At 43.8% G+C, this 16,471-nt stretch overlaps 1 long non-coding RNA gene and 1 pseudogene across 1 annotated transcript; one reads left to right on the forward strand and one right to left on the reverse strand.

Moving 5' to 3' along the window:
• The first annotated feature begins 787 nt into the window (after nucleotides 1-787).
• On the forward strand, nucleotides 788-3,029 carry 1700040K01Rik (RIKEN cDNA 1700040K01 gene). Its single transcript, NR_166417.1, has 2 exons — nucleotides 788-1,168; nucleotides 2,314-3,029. It is a non-coding gene; the product is annotated as an RIKEN cDNA 1700040K01 gene (long non-coding RNA).
• Gm8976 (predicted gene 8976) lies at nucleotides 15,336-16,217 on the reverse strand (annotated as a pseudogene).

Consider the following 16,471-nt stretch of genomic DNA (forward strand, 5'->3'; position numbering starts at 1 on the left):
CGATCGCGAAGGGAAGTCAGGGCAGGAACTCAAGGAGCGAATCCGGAAGCAGAAGCTGAGGCAGAGGCTGCGGAGGAACACTGCCTACTAGCTTGCTCCTCACAGATCGCTCAGGATGCTTTCTTAGACAGCCTAGGACCGCCTGTCCAGGGCTGGCACCACCCACAGCGAGCTGGGCGCTCCCACATCAGTCATTAAGACAACACTCCCACAAAGTTGCCTATGGTCTGATGGAGTCACTCTCTCCATCTGTTGAGAGTCTGTTGAGACTCCTCTTTTTTCCTCTTTTTAGATAGCTCTAGCTTGTGTCAAACCACAAGCTACCACAATTGACCAAACCTACTTCCCCCCAGGCTTCCCGCCTGCCCCCCAAATCCAAAACAAAACAAAACAAAACAAAACAAAACAAAACAAAACAAAGAAACAAAAAACCCAAGAAACCTTTTACCTGGACAAGCTGCAAGCACACATGCGCACATGTGCAGCTGTGGGGGAAATGGAGGGTGTGGGGAGGAGCGATAGATTATGAAGTGGGCTTCTTCCAGACTTATCTATTTTGTTCTTCCTTTCTTCCTTTCTTCCTTTCTTCCTTTCTTCCTTCCTTCCTTCCTTCCTTCCTTCCTTCCTTCCTTCCTTCCTTCCTTTCTTTCTTTCTTTCTTTCTTTCTTTCTTTCTAATTTAAAGAGTTTGAACAATAATTCGTTTTCTTCAGTTTCTGAAAAAACTAGCAAGCTGCTGAATCATAGCCCAGAGCTAGCAATAGGACTTAAAGTCTTTCTTTCCTGTTCACTCCCTGAAGGCCCACAGCGCAGCTGCCTCTCATATCCTGGCTCTGCCTTGTAGCCACTCGGCTCAGCTCACAGTTTCCTGCTTTTTTCTGTACCTTCTTCCTTCTAGATTTTTTCTATTGTAATTTTCCCCCATTTTTTGAGACGCGGTTTGCAGAAGCCCGACCTCACGCTGGAATAACGTGTGTGAGTTCCCACCTAGCTTTATCCGCTTCTTCTTCCTTTTGCTCCTCTTTTTCCTCCTCTTTCTCTTCCTCCTTTTTAAAAATTTACTTTAGCGTCTCTTCTAACATTTGTTATACTATTACCCACCCGTTACCTTACCCTTAACTAGTTCATTCTGGAGGAAGCTGGAGAAAAATAGGACGGAGAAGATGGTGGTAAGTCCACTTGTCACTAAGCTACAAATGCTATACAAAGTATTTGTGCCTATATCCATACACTACAATACGTTCCCTTCTGTGTCTATTACCTGCGAGTTATGTGCATTGTGTGCATTATGCTGTATGTCCACCACAGTGCCATTATCCAGTCCTTGTCACTTATTTAAAGACTGACACGGGAATGGACTGATAAGACATGTTATTGATCCTCCTGCAACTAGTTCATTTAAAAAATTCATACACCTTCTCAATACCCCAGCATAGCAAATGATGTTCAGGGTTTTCCCCCAAACAGTAATTAAGTCGTACGAGATTAAAGCAAATGAACAAAATATCCAGGTATTGGTCAATTATGAGGATACAGCTTCCCATTTATCTTCCTTGGTTAGAGACTCTGAACTCAGATGAAAAGACTCTTTGTGTCTTTCTTGTGCTGAGCATGATAAGAAAGCCATTGAGCTGGAACTAGGTCAGCTGCCTTCCGCTGCTTCTCGGTCATCAAAGCCTATTTCTTAGCCTTAGAAGTTTCATGTCCACTAAATGGAGTCCTCATTCTCTTCTCCCCAAGCCAGAAGACTGTGAGCCAGTCATGCATAGTCAATCAAGTTTTATAGCACAGTGGGTGTGGACGGGGTAGGTCTATGTGATTTTTTTCCAAATTAGGATTATTTTTGACCTGCATATCGAATTGTTTGCTGAACAAATACTTCATATATGTTATTTAAGCATATATTCAGGCCGAGTCCAAGATTACAGAAGTCAAAAGTAGGAATTTTTTCAAAGAGAAAACAAACAAGAACCGGGGCGAATGGCACACACTTTTAATCCTAGTACATGTGAGGTTGACACAAGAGGATCGGGAGTTCAAGACCAACCTTGGCTACTTGAGACCCTGCCTGAAGAAAAAAAAAAAAAGCCAACCAAAACACAAAACAGTAATGAGAAACATTATACTATAGTTTCAGGTGTGGTTTGAATGTAAACTATTTCCCCACTGGTACAAGTATTTGAAGTCTTGGTCTCCAGCTGGCTGTGCTGTTTTAGAGGTGGGGAACCTTGGCTAGAGGGGAGTGGGCAATTGAGGGCTACCAGAAGTTTACAGCTCAGTCTTATCTCCTGTTCAATATTTGCTTCTTGACTAGGGACATAATGTAACCACCTATCTTGCATTCCTGTCACCATGAAGCAGCTGGTGTCACACGTTCTCCAGCCACAGCGGACTGTATCCCCTCAAGCTACAGGCAGGAACAACCGTCCTTCTCTTTAGTTGCTGCTTGTCCTGTATTCAGTCACAACAATGAGAAAAGTAACTAGGTCATCTGACTGTTGCTTGGTTTTTGGTCAGAATGAAATCAGGATCCAATGGTGAGGACCATATCCCGTTGCCATGGAGATGATTGTGCTGTCACAAATTTAGTGTGGCTTCAAAGCGAAGAGAAACAGATGGTCTGGAAAAGATTGAAGGGCTGTGGTTAGCACAGGCAATGGCAGGATCAGCCATTTCAGGTGCATTTTGGAAGAAGATAGAGGCATAAATGACAAGCCAAGGGCCTTTATGAAAGCCATTGAGCAAGAAAGAACTCATCCAGATAAAACTCCAAAGCATCTTCCGTGAGAGGGAAACCTTGGATACCTTTAAACCTAGAGTGGAGTGCAGGCAAGAAAGCAAACAGTGGGGACACCCACAGCTGACTCTCAAGATCACCCAGGCCCCGGCTGCCCTGACAACCACTACTGAAGTCAGAGGTTCAGATTGGGACATTGACATTGTGCTAATTGTCAGCCTGGAATCTTTCTATCATCATACTGTTCATTTAAAGAGCGAATAAATCCTTGAAGTCTATTACTGTGATACGAATGTGTGCCTCCAAAATTCTTGTGTTGAACCTTCAAAAATATTCGTTTTATGTGTATGCGTGCCTGGGTGTGTGTATGTGCACAGTGTGCATGCAGGAGTCCATGGATGTCTGAAGAGTTGAATCTCCTAGAGCTGTAGTTACAGATGGTTGTGAGATGTATGTAAGTGCTGGGAACTGAACCCAGGCACTCCGCAAGAGCAGTAAGTACTTTCAACTGTTGAACTATTTCTCCAACCTTCCTTTGTTGAACTCTTAACCCCTAAGATACTGACTTCTTCCTCCTCCTGTTCATCCTCCTCTTTCTCCTTCTCTCCTCCCTCCCTCCCTTCCTGTTTCCCTCTGTTCCAAGCAAGCACACACATGTGCACACAAACCTCTACTTATGTCCAGTCTTGTCCAAGCTTGCCTTCTTCCGTAGGGAGCTTTCAGGACTAGGTATGAGCACACACACACACACACACACACACACACACACACACACACACTTCAACCCAGCTTCATTTCCTAGATGATAAACAGCACCTGCATTGGGCCATACTCATGAGAAATTGTTTCCCCCTCCCCTCTTTCCCAATGTCCTGGAAGTGCCAAAGAGTAGCATGGTAAGAACCCGAGGAGCAGTGGGTCAGAGTTGCAGCCATGGGACTGAGAAATAGCCTCCTTTTAGTAGCATACTTAATTTGATCCCCATAATGGCTTCTGTACTTTTTTCCTGAGAGGCTGACAAAGCAAAAGACCCACCCTTTCTAATTATACCAAGTTTGATTACATCAAAGTAATCGTTCGGTGCATTTGTTTGGGGAAATGGACTCTCTACTGTGTATTAATGATGCCTCCTATGTGGTGAATGTGCTCAGATCATTCTGGAAGCCACTGTGCTGGCTTAAAGGAAGATCTTGAAGCATGATCATCATCAGCACAATGCTCTGCCCATACCTCTGTTAGGAAGTCTCTCTACTGTCTACCTTCTAAGTCCCATGGCTGAGTGGACAGCAGAGGTCTCAGCAGAAGTGGATGAGGGGACAGAGGACCGAAGAGAGAAAGGCACTGATGACTATCCACAGCCAGTGCTGCACTATCTTCCCAGTGTGGCACTGGGGTTCTATCTGATGGATCTCCAACTGAAGGCACTGGGATGTCAATCAGGGTGGCACAGAAGTGGTTTTTTTTTTTTTTGTCCCCTTTAGACTAGTTGTCACACTTGAGAGTCTGGAGTGCTCAAAGGTAGCACACAATTGGAGACTCTCACTGGATTTCTAGTTCTGGGGCCCAGAGAGGCAGCCTTGGGGGAAAGTCTTCCCTTCCCAATGGCAGCCTGAGGCCTCCTGGCAGGAACAAGCCCTGGGCTCAGGAGGACCTGGCTTGGCCTTGCAGGGAGATTGGGTGATCTTAGGCAATCTGTCAGAACTCTCGGAGTCTTTCCACAGTTGGAAATGTGATGGCAGTCCCTCCCAAACTTCTCCAGGACATAGAGAGGGAGAGAAGAGAAAAATTAAAAGGTCCCAGCTTCTCAAGTCTTCTTGTAGTTTCTTTTTTTTCTATCACCCACAGCGCATTCCCTTGCACTAGTGTCAAGAGTGAGAGAAGCCCCTGCCCAGATAAACAGTGGGAGAAAAGTATACGGCCACCTCACCCATGCAGACTGATGGATATTTAGGAAAACAACATAAACCAAAAGCATCCATAAAAATGAGTCACACAAAAGCCTGCTCCCCTCCTGCATTGCAAGAGGAGATCTCTGAAGTTCTGAGCTTGCAGGCTTTCTAAATGTCTCTCAACTTTCAGCTTAAAGAATGACAATCTGTCCTGTCTTAAGATTGAGGATGGGCATCCAGTATGTAGTCATGTCCTCTGCCCTGCTGTCCTGCAGACATGTGGATGTGATTTCAGAAAGTTCTATGTACGCATACACACAGCTCTCAAGCTCAGATTCTCCTGGCTCTCTGCATCCTCTTTCGACCTTCTTTCCTGAGAGACAGTTGCTAGCCAAGCGAGCTCTTCCTTTCTTCCTTCTTGCATTTCCTTTTCCACCTCAGATCCAGGCCCAATTAACCCAGGGTGACTGCCATCCCACCTTGACTTTCTGGTAAAGAGGCTAGGACATTTCAAATGGCAGCTGGCCTGACAAAAGTAGGGAGGCACTTGCTGTCCAGTCACCTTAATGGAGTGTTTTCATCTTCCCATAATTATAAAGTCAAGCACAGATGCATTGGTGTGTATGGTTGTGCTCATTCGTCATAGGCCATCTTCCTTTTGCCTGACAGATAGTGCCTTCAGGACAGAGGGAATAAGAAACTGAGCCAGCTCTTTTTGGTACTCTGAAATAGCTGATTGTTCATTCTTCCATCCTCAAAACTATTTTTGAATGGCTAATTGTTTCTTACACTGAAGTAGTAGTGACTTGTCTTTGTTAGGGTTTCTTTTGCTGTGAAGAGACAGGGCAACTCTTTGCTCTTCCAAATACCTTACAGGCAGTTCCATAGGTGGGAAAACTCTCCCCAGCCTTCCTTATAGCTTATATAACCTTGAGGAAAGGATTTATAAATCTTGTAAGTTTTTAGGAACTTCCCGAGACTTGTGAGTTGTTTATTTTCAGAGCTTTGTACATTCTGCTTACTTCCTGAGCCTCAGCAAGCAAGCCTCCCTCCAATTTGTAAGTTTAAATTCAGAGGAAATTTCTTCAGAACAGGAGCATCTTGCCCTCCCCTGCCCCGAAGGTTCCTCTTTGCAACCAACTTAAAAGTAGAAATGATCAGTTGATAAATATGAGAACTACAAGGAAGCCATGTAGAAGGTCACCAAGTCCCTCTGCAAAGGTTCACTATAAGTCACAACTCAAATCATGCAAAGGATGTCTTCCCTCTTTATATGTGTGGGAACTGGGATCTGGTTTAGTCTCACTCTACCCTAGTGTCTTCTTTGCGAAGTTAAGAAGTATTTAGATTTTCACACAGAAAGTATTGGGTATCAAGTCACTTGCCCTCTTGACTATTTGCATGCTGCTAAATTTTTTATTCACTGAACACAAAGACCGTCTCCATTTTGCTCCTTAGTTCCATGGCTGAGTTCTAAGGCTCTTCCTCTTTGGAACTAGTCACAGAAAAAGGGCAAAGACAGACATCTAGTCCCATGAAAAGTGAGGCTCTTTGCACCAGGACCCAGCAGCCTTTGTATTCAGGATGCCTCTTACCTTGACAGCCCAAATTCCTCAGTTTTTCTACATTCTTTCTATTGCCGCTTTGTTTGGTCTAAAGCAGAGTCTCACCATGTAGCTCAGGCTGGCTTCAAACTCTCAATTCTCCTGCCTCAACCTGAGCACTGAGATTACAGGTATCCATTACCACACCCAACCTCACTCAGTTAAAAAGTAGCAGTAAGTTCTGTTGCCAGTCACTTACAGTAGGACTCTGGAACTTGGGTCTGACCAAGGTGAAACCTTAAATGAGCCTTCATCTGTCCTCATATGCAGCATCCATACAGGGTTTGCTGATGCAGCTCACAGACCCAGCCATTGTGAAGATACTGAGATAGTGAATGTGCTTGAGCCTTGTGAACTATAAGTATCACTTCTCATGTCAATAGGGATTCGCTCTATTTATTAAATTGTGTGTGTGTGATGTGCTTCTATGCAGGCACAATTGAGCTGTGCTGCATATGTGAAAGTCAGAGGACAACTTTGTCGAGTAGGAGCTGTCCTTCCATCTTTACATGAATTCCAAGTATCCATCTCTGGTCATTAGGCTCATAGGTCATTAGGCTCATAGGTCATTAGGCTCACAGGTCATCAAGCTCACAGGCTGAGCCATCTCACCTGTTCCCACATTATTAATAATAGTAACTTATTACTAATCCCAATTCAGATCTGCTATTCTCATGCAGAACCCTAGGGTGTTCTGGTCATCTTCTCATTCTCTTTCCAGTCATTTCTATCATCTGCTTGATCCATGCTTTCAAATATCCCCATTCCCTGACTCTGCAACATACACACAATTGCATGTGTGCACACACAAACACTATAATTCTTTCATCCACTATCCTTCTTTTTTTAAAAAATTTTTTATTAGGTATTTTCCTCATTTACATTTCCAATGCTATCCCCAAAGTCCCCCATACCCCCCCCCCGGCACTCCCCTACCCACCCCCTCCCACTTTTTGGCCCTGGCGTTCCCCTGTACTGGGGCATATAAAGTTTGCAAGTCCAATGGGCCTCTCTTTCCAGTGATGGCCGGCTAGGCCATCTTTTGATACATATGCAGCTAGAGTCAAGAGCTCCAGGGTATTGGTTAGTTCATAATGTTGTTCCACCTATAGGGTTGCAGATCCCTTTAGCTCCTTGGGTACTTTCTCTAGCTCCTCCATTGGGGGCCCTGTGATCCATCCAATAGCTGACTGTGAGCATCCACTTATGTGTTTGCTAGGCCCTGGCATAGTCTCACTAGAGACAGTTATATCGGGGTCCTATCAGCAAAATCTTGCTAGTATATGCAATGGTGTCAGTGTTTGGAGGCTGATTATGGGATGGATCCCTGGATATGGCAGTCTCTAGATGGTCCATCCTTTCGTCTCAGCTCCAAACTTTGTTTCTGTAACTCCTTCCATGGGTGTTTTGTTCCCAATTCTAAGAAGGGGCAAAGTGTCCACACTTTGGTCTTCGTTCTTCTTGAGTTTCATGTGTTTTGCAAATTGTAACTTATATCTTGGGTATTCTAAGTTTCTGGGCTAATGTCCACTTATCAGTGAGTACATATCATTTGAGTTCTTTTGTGATTGGGTTACCTCACTCAGGATAATGCCCTCCAGGTCCAACCATTTGCCTAGGAATTTCATAAATTCGTTCTTTTTAATAGCTGAGTAGTACCACTATCCTTTTTCTTGATTGAATTTTTTTTATTCATCACACATTTATATTTCTAAAAGAACTATACTTTCATATTTATCTTCCGTGTGTGAAAAGTAAATCTAGTAGACACAGCAGTCAAGAGGGTGTGTCAGTTCAGGAAACAGACACAACTAGGCATTTCAATAAGAAACGGATTAAAAACAGTGAACTAAATGCCAATAAAAGGGATAAAGAAACTGAAATTATGTTTGAAGGGCACACCATATCAGCTACAGAAGTCAGTTGTCAAAATCACCCCTCAATGTCCATGACTTAGGCAGATACTGGCATACAGATGTTGGCCTCAAACACATATGTACAACAGCGATAGAAAAATAATTTGCACCCATAATATCTTCTAAATCTCATGCAAAGACAACTCTCTGATATGATCTACATAGTATCCAGAAATCTAGCTGCAAAGGAGGCTGAGAAACAAAGTTTCTAGCCATCTAAAGTTCCAGAACACATAGAAGCGGCTCTGGGAACAGATGTTAACCCAGGTAATAAAAGGAAATCTAATTCCTTACAGATTGGGGACAACAAATTCATGGTCCGATAGAGAACTTGTGGCCAGAAGGAAGTGGGTTCCCAGATTGCATAGTTGTAACTGATGTTTAGATTATTCTTGTGTTTTTCTTAAGTTTTAATACGTCTAACTCAGAGAAAGAATTATTTTTAAAAAAAATGTGCAAGGAGGCTGGATCAAGGAGGATGATGATGACAATGATGATGATGATGACGACGACAACAATGATGATGGTGATCCACATTTACTAAACAAACATGTTTTGAACTGTTGCTGTGTATCAGACTGTGGTAGACACTAGGGAGATAATAGTGGCCAAAAGAGGAAAAAAAAAATCCTGGAGGGCCTCTTTATGACTCAGGTTCAAGGCCAATCTCTGCCACTTACTGTATTGCTTAAACAAGTTGTTCAGGGGCACCAGATGGGATTAGAGACATATGCCACCATGCTTGGCTCCTTTGCATCACACCTGAGGACTGAAAGCTGCTCCCTGTATGGCTGAAGTAAAGGGTGGTACAGATGAGGTAAAGGGGGCACAGGTGAGGTGGGAGGCCATGGAGAACCAGAGTGTAGGGGTGGTTTGTAAGGTTTTTTTAAAGAGCTTAAGTTTGACTCTGAGGGTGTGTCCTTACCCCAGCCTTGAGCAGTCTAAATAGACCCTAAGTGCTTGCCTCTGTTGGGCTTAGAGACCCAGGTGGAGTCAGTTTCCTAAAGGGGTAGACCGCCTGCAGAGCTTGCTTTGCAACTCAATCCAGCTGAAACAAAGGGTGGGTTTGTGGGCTCTCTCTCATATGCAGTGCTGACTACTAAACTTTGAGCCTTCTCAGGCAGTGGTGGCGCAGGCCTTCAATCACCACCCCCACCCCCACCCCCCACCCCCTCACCCCGCACTTGGGAGGCAGAGGCAGAGGCAGACGGATCTCTGAGTTCAAGACCAGCCTGGACTACAGAGTGAATTCCAAGACGGCCAGGGCTACACAGAGAAATGCTGTCTTAAAAACAAACAAACAGACAAACAACAAACAAAAAACAAGCAACAAAACTTTGAGCCTTGATCAGAAACGTTTGTCTTGGCTTCCTCCTTCTCTCAATCCCCATCCTTTTCATTCCCAGCCTCCCTTTCAGTTAACCCAGTTCATCCATGGCTGCTGGGCAGCTAGCTACATGAGGATACTTAAGAACTACTGGAAGACTTAAAGACTGGTATAATCTGACTTGTACCTTTGAAGGTATTCCTTTGCCTGAAGTATTGGCAATAGCTGAGAGTAAAGAAGAGTAACCAGGCTTTAATGAAGAGGGATTGCAGAGTGGTAGAAAGATACAGCGATATCATTCTGGATATGGCTTTCAGCAGGTGATTGACTGAGAAGCTAAGTAAGCTCTTAGTTGTGATCTGTGCATTCTCCTTAATGTTTCCTTATTCTCTTTGTTACAACTTGTTCATCTAATCTCACGGTATTGATTTTTTTAAAGATGAAGTTTCAGTGTATATTCAAGACTTGAAATCATAATCCTCCAACTTCAGCCTCATTCCACCTGCTTTTATTTTATATTTATTTAATTTGTTTAGAAAACAAAAAAACCCTTTAATAAGCAAGCTATTTTCTTAGGACAGCAGTGCTGTCTTGTCTGCTTGTCTTTGAGAGCACATACCCACATAATTACTTAACATTATTCCAAGTTCAGGCTTTGGGTGGGGAAAAAGAAGGTGTCTTTGCCTTGGAGGCCCTCGAAGTCTGCAATGTTGTTTAGAGACAGTGCCAAGGGCCTGAGGAGTTAAGGGTATGTACTGCTCCTGCAGAAGATCCAAGCTTTGGCTTCCAGCACCTATGTCAGGAGCTTAGAGCAATCTATAAACCCAGCTCCAGGGGGATTTGACATCCTCTTCTGGGGTAACGGTGCATACATACATACATATATACATACACACACACACACATATATATATACACACACACATGCATACATGCACAAACACACATAAAGATAAAATACTTTCCATAAATATGACATTGATTCTCTTTTTAGGACAACCCTTCCATCTGAGCTTTTCTAAGTCGCCACCTTAAAGGGCCATAAGGAGCACGTGGCATAAATCCTTGCCACACGAGAGATGTGTGGAGGTAGAGCTATTTGGGAGTGCTGCGACCAGGATGGTTGTGGAATGTGAGTTGAGCTGAAAGGATTCTCTCTGCAGAGACATCCAAGATGAGCAAGCCAGAGGTCATGTTCAGACTAGGCCATAAAAAAAAACAAAAAAACAAAAAAACAAAAAACCCAAAGCATTCTTATGGAGCAGCAAGACAAAGAAGCTGACAGAGAAGAGAAGCAGACACTAGTTGTCTTAGGTTTATGCTGCTGTGAACAGACACCATCACCAAGGCAACTCTTATATAAGGACAACATTTAACTGGGGCTGGCTTACAGGTTCAGAGGTTCAGTCCATTATCATCAAGACAGGAACATGGCAGCATCCAGGCAGCATGGTACAGGAGGAGCTGAAAGTTCTACATTTTGTTCAAAAGGCAGGTAGTAGAAGACTGGCTTCTAAGCAGCTAAGTTGAGGGTCTTAAAGTTCATGCCCACAGTGGCACACTTCCTTCAACAAGGCCACACCTACCCCAACAAGGCCACCTCCAAATAGTGTCACTCCCTGGGCCAAGCATATACAAACCATCACACTAGTACATGACACAGATGACATGTTAGAATGTTCTAGATAAGCACACTTGCATATTTGTGTGTTTCCAATGCTGGAAAGCTATAACAAAGCATCCTCTACTAGCCCATGGCTGCATTTACCTAGGGTTGCTCCTTTTCTATCAACTTCTATCCTCCTTCCAAACCAGTAAGTCTCAGGATTTGTTTTTCTCCACAGGGTATCAGAGTTCCTTTTAAAACATATATTCTGAGGCTGGAGAGACAACTTAGCAGTTAAGAACACTGTTGGCTCTTCCAGAGGACTTGGGTTCAATTCCAGCACTCACATGTAGCTCACAACTATCTGGAACTCAAGTCCCAGGGAATCTGATGCCATCTTCTGGCTTCCTAGAGAACCAGGCATCATATGTGGTGCACAGATATATGTGCAGGCAAAACAACTGTACACATAAGATACATTAAAAATAACCCAATTGTTTAAAATTTTATTTTTGTAAAACTAACTCATTATTTTAATCAGGCGGGTGTGTGAGTGTGTGTGTGTGTGTGCATGAGCATGCACATATGAGAGAGAGAGAGCGAGAGAGAGAGAGAACACTTACACACCTACACACATAAATGCAGGTGTCTAGAGAGGCTAGAAAATAGTATCAGATCTCACAGAGCTGGAATTATAGTGAGCTGCTTAATGTAAGTTGAACGTGGGTTCCTTGGAAGAGTGAAACATGCCTGCAATTGCTGGGCCATCTCTTTAGCTTGGTTCTAAATATCAACAAGATGCTTTCTGGTTTTGATTATGCTTTTGATAATTGTAGTATGCTTCCTCCTCCTCCTCCTCCTTCTTCTTTTTGAGACAGGGTTTCTCTGTGTAGCCCTGGCTGTCCTGGAACTCACTCTGTAGATCAGGCTGGCCTTGAACTCAGAAATCCACCTTCCTCTGCCTCCCGAGTGCTGGGATTAAAGGCGTATGACACCATGCCTGGCGTATGCTTTCTTCTTATTGTGGCACTGGAGACATAATTTTGCAAGCTCTTTTTTGCTCTTTCGGAACTGCTCAGTCTAAATTCTTTGGATGAAGTGGTTCTGCCTTCCTGATAAGGTCGATCAATTAGAATACTTCCTCTTTATACTTACAGGGTCTGATCAGGAATGGCACACATTCAGGTCAACACTAAGGAGTCTCTCCTGAGACCCTTTTTGACTTATTACTTTTGTTTATTAGCATGTGTATGCTTGTCTGTGCGCGCGTGCATGAGCACAAGTTCCTGTGGAAGCCAGAGAAGGTATCAGATCCCCATGAAGCTGAAGTTATAAGCTGTTGTTAGCCACCTAATATGGATGCTGGAAACTGTACTCAGGACCTCTGGAAGAGCAGCAATTGCTCTTAACCACCAAGCCATGTCTCCAGCTCCTTCCTGGAGAATTCTGCTCCTGTTCTTGGGAGAGATGCTATCATGATCCACATAAGGATAATGCTATGCAAGTCTGTCAGTGGTCATCTTGCTCTGATATGAAGGTGTTGCATCTGAGAAAAGAGCAGTCTTAGAGATGCTGAGAGATAGAAACAGAGTCTTGAGATTATGTAAACCCCAGCTAGGTGTGGGAGCAGTCCTCAGCACTTGGGATGCAGAAGCAGGAGGATGCTCTACACATAAAGGAGCTTCAGGTTAATCTGGGCCACAGAGTTAGATTTTACCTTAAGTAAAATCACACACACACACACACACACATACACACACACACATACGCACACACATACGCACACACATACACACACACATATACTCACACACATACAAACACACACACACAAACACACACACACATACACACACACACATACACTCACACACATACACACACACACACAAACACACACACACATACACACACACAAACACACACACACACACATACATACACTCACACACATACACACACACACACAAACACACACACACACACACACACACACACACACAAATGGCTATTTGAATCCCTGTGCCCAAAGCTAGAAAGACCCTTTAGATTGCCCAGTCCCATACACCAAAATTCCCTCTTTGGTTTAAACTTTGAGTTTCTGCTACTTGCTTCTGAAATTGTTCTGCATCATACAATGAGATAAAAATCTGGAAGTGTGCTCGCTTCGGCAGCACATATACTAAAAATCTGGAAGTGTGCAGTCACTAAGTTTGTTCTGCCTCGTTCCGGCCATAGGAAGACTATAAATTCTGAAGTCCAAGACTGGTAGATTGAGGAGTGATGCAATTTTCTTACTACTCCAATTCCTTGGCAGTAAATTTCATGACTGACAGGTTACCACTGTGGCTCAGTGGCCTTGGTTGTGTTATATTATGCTTGCAGTCATTGGGTGAAGCTATAGGTTAGGTCTGACTTAACTACATCACAAGTATTGACTTAATGGGAAAAAATGCTTTGTATTTTAACTTCCCTGTCCTTTATTTACTACTCCCTTGAGTCTGTGTTTTGCATTATGGTAACTTAAAGGCAGGAGGCAGAGATATTCTCAGATGACATTTCAGGGAATAATTTTACTCCTTAATCAATGATACTTCTTTCCAAGTCTCCTGGAACTGATTTCTTTAGCTCCATTCCTGCTCTTGGGAAAATAGAAATATCAGTATTTTTCAGCCTCTTGGTGAAGTGATGTTTGTATTATCCCAGATATCTGAGAAAAGCAGGAGAGAAAAGACTGGTAGATACCTCGATTGGATAAAGAAATGCATTAGTAGCAGACAGTGATTATTATATAGACTTTCCTCTTTCACTGTAGGACCAGTAATAGTGCTGTGTTTAAAACTGATGACCAGATTTTAAATTTAGGAACATAGTTCATTTGTGAAATGGGATTTGAACCATTAGAAAAATTGACAAGCCTTGAGTGAGCTCTGAGGTGAAGTTTGGAGCTGGAGAATCTTGCTATAGGAACACTTTATCACATGGATGAAATAATAGTGTTTGCTTGAGGAGAAACAGGGTGGGGGGCAGACGGGGGGGGGGTGCCCAGTGGCGGTGACAATCCTGTTAGCCTTCCCCATGCAGAGAAGTCCCGTAAAGGAAAGGGTGCCACTCCAGAGACCCTAAAATGTCATGGCTTTCTCAGATTCATAGTTTCCTTTCTACCAGAAAAACCTCCGCGTTCAGTGTATGACCTAATCCCAGGAACTGAGCGAGCCCCATGCTGAGTATACCTGTTTGCTCTCATTGCAAGAGATGATCCCTATATCATTCTGGCAGTCAGCTTCATAAACATGGAATTATTTGTTATGAGAATGTGCAGTAAGCCTGGAGAGATAGCACATGCTGCCATCTCAGAGGAACAGAATGCAGTTTCCAGTTCCCAGGGCAGGCGGCTCCTAAAAACCTGCTCCGCCAGGGGGATTCCATGCCTCTGGGCCTCCATGAGCACCAGTACTCACATGCACAAATATGCACACATTTGTAATTAAGAATAAAATAAACCTTAGGAAACAATTTGAAAAAAATGTATAATCATTTTCAATAGATAAATAAGGAGAAATGAGCATGCGTGAGCTGACTTTACCCATGCATATTTCATGCCTAACTTAATGGACATATAAGCCTGCCCGCCAGAGTCGGGGTTTAGAGTGGGAAAGTGCTGGGTGAATGAGCTTCCTGGAGCCATTTGAAGGCCCACCTGTTTGGAATGGACCGCAAGGTGCAGGCAACGAGAGAGTGACTGACTGACTCCTTTTCAGCCTAAAGCAATTCCCAGCTGCCAGAAAGTTGAAATATTAGAGCACATTATACCACCTAAGTTAAAATAGGCGCCCTAGGAATAGAGCACTATAAATATAAAGAAACATTCATTATGTAAGAAGCGGCACCCCTAATTCTATATTTTCCCGTTTCTGCATCTTAATAACCATTGTTGAAATCACCATTATGGTTAATGTCTTTGGCTACTTACTTCCTCTGCTTGAGACACAAATTATTGGCACATCCTCAAAGCCATTCCTTTCTGATTGTTTCTTCCAGAAGCATCCTTTGTAGCTATCAATAGAAAAAAAAAGGCCACTTAAAAAAACCATAGGTGTTTTTATGACACTGAAAACATGCGTCAAGCAAACCCAAATCAACAAACAGAAAGCAAACTACTCCTTACTCACTTTTCTGACTCACATTGCAATTCACAAAGCATGCAGTGTCATGTCCAACTTATGGCTGATAGTGGGAAATTGTTTTTTTTTTAAACAGACTTAATTCATTTAATTTTCTTGTATAAAAACCTTATATGGTAGCCGCAGCTGGAGCCTGGGTCCTCTGAACAGAGACTCTGGTGTGGGTTTTCACAAGATGATCAGCGAATTCCTGATAAGGAGTCTTGGTAAACACAGTCTCTTTCCAGAGGTCGGGGGTCAGGCAGCTGTAGGTCTTGGAGATGGCATCAAAGGTGGCCTTGGCAAAGTTGCTCAGGGTGGCAGTGCAGCCTCCGGCTGAAGCGTAGCAGACGTCTATACTGGCCATCATCAGGAGCTTCTTGGGCACAGGAGCAGAGACAATGCCAGTGCCTCTGGGGGCAGGGATGAGACGCACCAGCACAGAGCCACAGCGGCCTTGCATGGAACAATGTGGGGCTTGCCCAGTAGCCTCTCCGCACAGGTCACGATGATGGCCACTCGGATGGCAGTGGCAACTTCTTTGGAGCACTTAACACCAAGATAAACGTGACCATTGTAGTCCCCAAAAGCGACAAAAGCCTTGAACCTTGTCCGCTGGCCAGCCCGAGTCTGCTAGTGCACTGGCATGGTTTTCAGAACCACATCCTTTAGAGATGCACCCAGGAAAAAGTCAATGATCTCGAGTCCTTAATGGGCCGGGAGAACAGGTAGATCTCCTCCAAGGACTTGATCTTCATGTCCTTAACCAGGCGGCCCAGCTTGGTTACAGGGATCCACTCCTTGTCTTCAGCTTTACCTCCACAAACTCCGTGGCCTCGTAAAGGTGGTAAGACGGCAGTTGCTACGGATTCCTCCAAGGAGCCACCCTGGCCTCCTAATCCTGGGCCCTGGGATCCTCCGGGCCCTCCCGCTGCACCAGCATTATCCACCATTTAGTGTTTTCCCAAAGAAGAAGCGTGCGAAATTATTTTTAATGTGTGTATCTGGCAGGATCTAGGCAATCCTACTACATGTTATAGTAGTTATTACAACAACCTAGAAATAGGTACCATTCCACTTGAGAAAATAAAGGGTTAGCGATGAAGGATTTGCCCAAAGCTGTATAATTAGCAAGTGGCTGAGCCAGCCAGCCAGCCACATCCTACCCTCTATGTTTTCCTTTTCCTTGTTTTCTAGGCAGAGTTTCATCCATCCCGAGCTGGCCTAAGC

This window comes from Mus musculus, chromosome 1 (genome assembly GCF_000001635.26).
Source record: "Mus musculus strain C57BL/6J chromosome 1, GRCm38.p6 C57BL/6J".
Classification (NCBI taxonomy): Eukaryota; Metazoa; Chordata; class Mammalia; order Rodentia; family Muridae; genus Mus; species Mus musculus.